The sequence below is a fragment of the Pollicipes pollicipes genome, unplaced genomic scaffold (genome assembly GCF_011947565.3).
Source record: "Pollicipes pollicipes isolate AB1234 unplaced genomic scaffold, Ppol_2.1 Scaffold_7261;HRSCAF=8764_pilon_pilon_pilon, whole genome shotgun sequence".
NCBI lineage: Eukaryota > Metazoa > Arthropoda > Thecostraca > Pollicipedomorpha > Pollicipedidae > Pollicipes > Pollicipes pollicipes.
Window position 1 is genome coordinate 36,248,951 of NW_023597054.1, and position 6,511 is coordinate 36,255,461.

Here is a 6,511-nt window from a genome sequence, read left to right on the forward strand (position 1 = left end):
GGTCAGACCGCAAGGCGCATGCTCACACGAGCGGGCCAGGCCTGCTTACTGGCGGGAATTACAGATGGCGGGTCACGCGCGGGGCCAAGCACGGCCGGTACCCAGGGCAGAGCCTGGCGCTGCCGGTCCGGGCCTGGCGCGCGTGTGACGCGTCCGGCTCCGATGGGGGGAGGATATAGCCTGGCTACGACTGCAGGCCCGCTGTTCCATCACTATCTCAGTCATGAAGTTTGTGTCACTTTTGCAATCTTTCTTGTATCTGTAATCTGTGCCGTAGTGGATTTATGTAATGGGCCAGTCAGTTTGCTAGCACTGAGATAAGGCATGTACAGGTTGCAGAGATAGGCGACTGCACACTCACCATCGGTTGTCGCCCCCACTGCCTGGACATTTTCTGGAACACGGTATGATACCTGGGGAGCTGAGAGTAAGCGGTGCACACCTCCCATTGATCCTCCCTGAAAAACCTTGTGACATGATGTGTCTTTACACTGAAGCAAGCCAAGCACAATTTGTCCAAGATGTCTGCGATGACACTGGAAACCTGAGCTTTAGATATGAAGTTTTATATGATGGTTGCTGTTTTTTTTTGTTTCGACAGAGATTTAAACGTATTATCGCTCAGGGCATGCCGTGACATCTTAACCCGCGCCGCAAAAAAGCAACTCAAACACGTACTGCTATAAAACGTTGTCAGCGAGGGATCCCGGCCGACCAGTGCTTCAGATAGCTCGCCGGACTTTCCAGTGTGCTCTGGGAACGACGGATTTCTTCCGTCCCACCCGAATAACCCCGGTCATCGAGAAGCACTGTGTCTCGGCACCGGTCCGCCCAAGATGGATTGGTCTGGCCCGTGAACGACAGGGCCGTCGGCCATGCGTGACTCTGTGGATCCCCGTAGGATGTAAAAATTCAAATGGGAGCAGACGTTCCACCTTCCCTCCGCAGCAGGGCCCGGCCCTGGGCCTCATTTTATGGCGGGAATTAGCTCAGAAGTGGCCGCGTCCCCGGCGGCCGCGTCAAAATTTACGAGCGGGCCCTTCAAATTTGGGCGGCCCGTCTGGCGGTGTCCAGCGCGGCCGCCACAGAGCTGCGCATGGGCGACGGCGGCGCCTCCTGATGCCGACCGGCGGCGGCGGCGGCCCGCTGGGCCCCGTTTTTACCTGGGCGTGGAGGGAGGGTTGGTGCACGTGCGAGAGTCATGCGATCTGATGGCGTCCCTCCGATTGTGGGATGCGCCGTGAGACGTCCGAGCCCCTGGGCGACTCGCACAGCGGGAGCGGCCTGTAACGAGGGCGGGTGTAAACCCTTTCTTCCTCGGATTTTAACAGCCATTAAAGCTGGTCTTTTGTGTCGAGAGGAGAAATGGGCGGGTGATTGACACTGGCGGACGACTTGTTTCAGTTTTTCCGACTCGATGCCTTCCTAACTGTCAAGGTGTGGATGGCTGAAGGCCGTTTACGATAATCCTAAACACTAATTACCGTACTCGGTTGGAGCGTTCATGTATCAAAAACTCCGGCGAAGTGCAAGAACCCTGTCGTGCTGTAAAGGTGCTGGAATGTTTTTCCTTTTTGTCGCCTGGAACGTTTATTCGCAGGACTTGATGTGCAGTGGAGGTGGAGTGCCTTCTGCGTTCGCAAGACACATATGTGAAGGGAGGACATTAGCCGGCTGTGGATGCGCGTCCAACACTTCATCCGCTGCAGTTAATCGGGGTGGACCACTCCTCGCCGCGGCCGTGAAGCCGGGCTCTGCCTATACCGTGTCCGGCCGGCTGGGCGCAGTCAAACAGATGACTGGATGGTATGCCTGGTACCGCTGCGGCTTCCTCTCTCTGACGCACCCCCGGCCGGAGGCAGTTCCCCGGTAATGTGCCGGTACGTCGCCGACGCGTCTAAGCCGGGCGTGGGTGGATGGCGTCCCACCGTCAGAGCCAGCGGGGCTCAGTCGCGGCGGAGCTCTGACACGGCGTCGTCCGCGGCCGCGCGCTGGCCTCAGCCGGCACTGGCCTCAGCCGGCGCTGGCCTCAGCCGGCGCTGGCCTCAGCCGGCGCTGGTCTCAACCGGCGCTGGTCTCAGCCGGCACTGGCTTCAGCCGGCGCTGGTCTCAGCCAGCGGGGCTCAACCGCGACCGAGCTCTGACACGGCGTCGCCCGCGGCCGCGCGCTGGCCTCAGCCGGCGCTGGCCTCAGCCGGCACTGACCTCAGCCGGCACTGGTCCCAGCCGGCGCTGGTCTCAGCCGGCGCTGCTCGGCCGGCGCCAGCCTCTGCAGATCACGGCCGGCCGGCGCCTTCGTTAAAGCCCCGCCGTCGACACCAGCGCCGGGGGCTGCGGCGCCGGCGCCGTGAGCGCGCTCCCTCTATAAGTCATCGCCTGGAATGCTCCCTCCCCGTTCGCCTGGCGTCGCGCCGCCGGCGCGGTTTTTTACCGGCGCGCCGGCTCGGACCTCTCAGCCGAGGCCAGAGCGGAGAACCAGTCAATGGAGGAATTACAGCCGGGCGTGTTTTGTGTTCGCGACTCAGGCTTTCTGGTCTTACTCGTAAACGTGCACGGCGTGAATGGCGCCCTTTCTGCCCGCCAACAATCGCCTCAGGGTCACATAGAGCGGCTTTTTCCTGGGAAGACCTTCGCGACCCGAACAATTAGCCGAATTTGTCGGCGGCCGGTGAGGCTCGGGAGCTGGCATTAGGGGCGTGCTGTCCCCTGAGGTCGCCGGGCTGCAATCTTCTCTGACCTCGGCTGTGCTCCTTCTCTTGAACTTGGCCGGCTGGAGGCGCAAATGGTGTTGTGCACACACAGCGGTAACGGTGTTTGCAAGTTTATGGTTGGAATTCTCTCACGTTGGGTGCCTGCCGAGCCTTACCACTTATTCTAAATAATTACAGCTTGTCTTCGTTTCATGGTTATAGTGATGGTGGTGGCCGTCACGTCTTACTCTGTCTTATTGGGTTGATGTTTCCGGTTACGAGCTTCGAACTCATATGCATGAATTCAAATTGTACCGGAGATTATCCGGGTCGAGCTCGTGAGGTTTGGTGGGCTGAGCCGTCGCTTTTCATCGCGACGCTTGCGAGTTGGATCCCGTCCTTGCTTAAATCCATCGCCCGCTGCGCATGAATTGTCCCGCCTGATTGAGCTCTGAAACAGCAGGATAACAACGACCCCTACTTATTTTACTGGCTCTTAGCACACTGGCAGTTAATGTCACATCTCCCGCCGACCGAGGCGCAAAGCGTCTGGGTTTCCACTGCCCGTATGACAGCGCATTCAATCAATTTAAGACGTTCAGAACACAGCGCCAACCCAGCAGTAGCCGGGCTCTGCAATGCTGGTGTGATGCTCCTGAGGACGGGGGAGGGGGTGGGGGGGGGGGGGGACAGAAGGTTGGGCGCTGCGTGGAGCGGCCGGCGCTGGGGCTTGCTCAGTAATGAGCGCTGACCGCTGATGAGCTGGGCCGTGCCCCTCGTCTGGCCGGGTCGGAGCCCTTTGCCCTTCCCGGACCGCAGTCAGCCCTCGGCCGCGCCGACCACCCTCTCGCCATCGGCCCCTCTCTGAGAATCCTCATCGGTCCCGCCCAATTACCTCTGTAGACGGCAGTTAGCAGGTTTTGCGGGTCAGCCCGCCCCGCCCTTTGGCGGTCTCCCACCAACTACGGCTGGCGTCCCCCGTTCGAGGAACGCCCGGGTGGAGCAGGATCGCACGGATTGCCACTGGCAGGGATCACGCGGTCCTCCACTGACCGAGCCCTCTGTCGGGTGCGCTCGGGTAGAGCAGGGTCTCACGGTCGTCTACTGGCCGAGCCCTCTGTCGGGTACGCTCGGGCAGAGCAGGGTCACGCAGTTTTCTACTGGCCGAGCCCCCTGCCGGGTGCGCTCGGGCAGAGCAGGGTCACGCGGACCACCATCGTTCGGGGCTCTCCGTGCGGGGACGCTCGGGCAGGGCGGGGTCACGCGGACCACCATCGGTCGGGGCTCTCCGTGCGGGGACGCTCGGGCAGAGCAGGGTCACGCGGACCACCATCGGTCGGGGCTCTCCGTGCGGGGACGCTCGGGCAGAGCAGGGTCACGCGGACCACCATCGGTCGGGGCTCTCCGTGCGGGGACGCTCGGGCAGAGCAGGGTCACGCGGACCACCATCGGTCGGGGCTCTCCGTGCGGGGACGCTCGGGCAGAGCGGGGTCACGCGGACCACCATCGGTCGGGGCTCTCCGTGCGGGGACGCTCCGGCAGAGTAGAGCGCCTCCTCAGCCACCACGGAAGCGGCGGCGTTTCATGGAGCGCACTCTGGCCGGCAAGCCAAGCCGGCCGGCGCCAAGCTGCTTTCGGCCGGCTGCGGAGCCGACAGGGGGCCGGGCCGGTGTGATGGAGACGTGCGGCGCCGGGCGCGCCCGGGCGGCGGAGGAGGGCCGCCGCCGCTCGTCCATCTCGGGCCCGACGACAGACGGACCCCGCCGCCGCCGCCTGATCACTTCATCCACCCAGCGCCGGTTCTGGTCTGGTCTGGAGCATATGGACTGTAGGCGGATCTGGATTGCTGGAGTCAGAGAGGGTTTGGACTGAGGGATGGCCTGGACCGAGGGAGGGTCTGGCGAGGGTGCAGACTGGAGAGATTGTGCCAGAGCCTGGACTGGAGAAGGGCATGAAGAGGGCCTGGACTGGAGGGGACAGTCTGGTCTGGAGGATGGTCTGGACTGAATGAGGACAGCGTCTGGATAGATGGCCCGGGTTCGAGCAAGCGATTTGGCCGGATGATGCTGTTTTCACGGCTGGACCACGGGCCGGCCCCGCAAATATGACCAGCTACGGTGCGCTATGCACGCGAGCCAGCGCACCGCCCTCAGACCGGGACTGTTGTTGATCCGCGGGCGTCTGCCTCCGCCTGGCGTGACTCTTTCGCACCGGCTTTGTTGGGCGTGGGCTGTAAGCTGAGGCCGCGTGTCTGGCTCAAGTTTCTGCCACCGCTCCTCGCCAGCTTGGCGGCGCGCCAGATGCATTAAGCGACTTTCAGGGCTCAGTCGGCTGCCTCTCCGGTGGCTCAGGCCTTTCCAGAGCCGCTGAGTCTGACAGTCGGGCGCCTCTCCGTCTGGACCGTTCCCGGTCCGACTCGCTTGGGGTGGAGACACTCCCGTCTCTCGCTCCCCCACCCCGCTGAGTCACACCCTGGCCGATGCTGACGCACCCCTCTGCCCTACCACTCCGCCCTGGAATAGCCGCACACTCGTAAAGACACAAGAATCCGGAGTCCCGCGGCGCAGCCGGTGCCGACCCCGCCAGCCGGCCGGCGCCGATTTGAATAGGTATGTGCGCCGCGGCCCGGCCGACCGGGCACGCATGAGGCGTGCGGGGAGCGACCTCCGGCCGGGCCGGGCGCGACCCCACTGCGAGGGCGAGCAGGGCGCCCGCTCCGAAGCCGACAGAGGGCGGCGGCCGGCCCCGCCCGCCGGCGCCGCCCGCCGCCGCCGCCGCCGACGCCGCCCGCCGCCGCCGCCCGCCGCCGCCGCCGCCGCCGCTGCGAGAGTCGGCGCTGGGCGGTGCTCCGAAGCGGTGGCCGGTCAGGTACCCTCACTGCGGGAGGCTGTTATCAGCTGTATGGTGATGGTAGCGCCACCAGAGCGGACCGTCAACGGGGGCGTTTGTCACCCTGTAATGGTCGCCACCGTGACACCGGTAATTCCAGAAGGGACGTTTACTTTCACGGACTCTTCTCTGAGTTAGCTCAAGTGCCTTTGTTGGAAGAAGCCTTGTATAGGCCTGCAGTGTAAGCCTGTTCGTATTCCGACCTGCGCTTCACTGGAGTGCTCTTCACGGTGGTGCTCTGAGGTAGCGATCACAATGGACTTGTCCACACTAGAACCATCTGCGCGCGTGGACAATGAAAGGCTTCTGTTGTCTCTGCAGTGTCTGTCGTGCAACGTGTGCGGACAAAAGGGCCGTCGTGTTCGAAGGTCGTGCGACTGTTCACACACTCCGCTGTCGCCTGCGGTGTTGAGAGTGCTGTCGCATGCCTTTGCCGGTCTGACTTGGCCGCAAGCTGCAACGCTCGTCCAGCAGTCCAAACGGATCAGAAACTTTTCCTTTTTGTCTGTCTTTTGTCGCACTTACATTTACGAAGATATTTTCCCCCTCGCTTTCGTCTCTTTCCCTTCACTCCCGTTCGCTCTAGTTCGCCCGGCTGTCCTCCTTTAAACTCCCCGCTGCCAATTATTTCAGACCCTTAGATGATGAACCCATTCGGTAATCCCCTTCTGGTTGGACCTGTCGTTCCCCTAACCCCCCATCCCCTGGACCCCGAACCCACCCGGCGTCCACCCTGCCAGTATCCAAGCCTCTCCGGGGGCGGGCCGTAACACGGGCCCGTGCAGTAGCCACAAATCGCGCGCCCACAGCGTCTGATTGCGGTGGCCGACTTGCACCGCTGATTTGCCGGCGCCGCGACCATAGAACTGCCGCTCCGACCCACGGGAGCGCCCCACGATAGCATCGACCAAGCCGTAGCCGCAGCGCGCCGC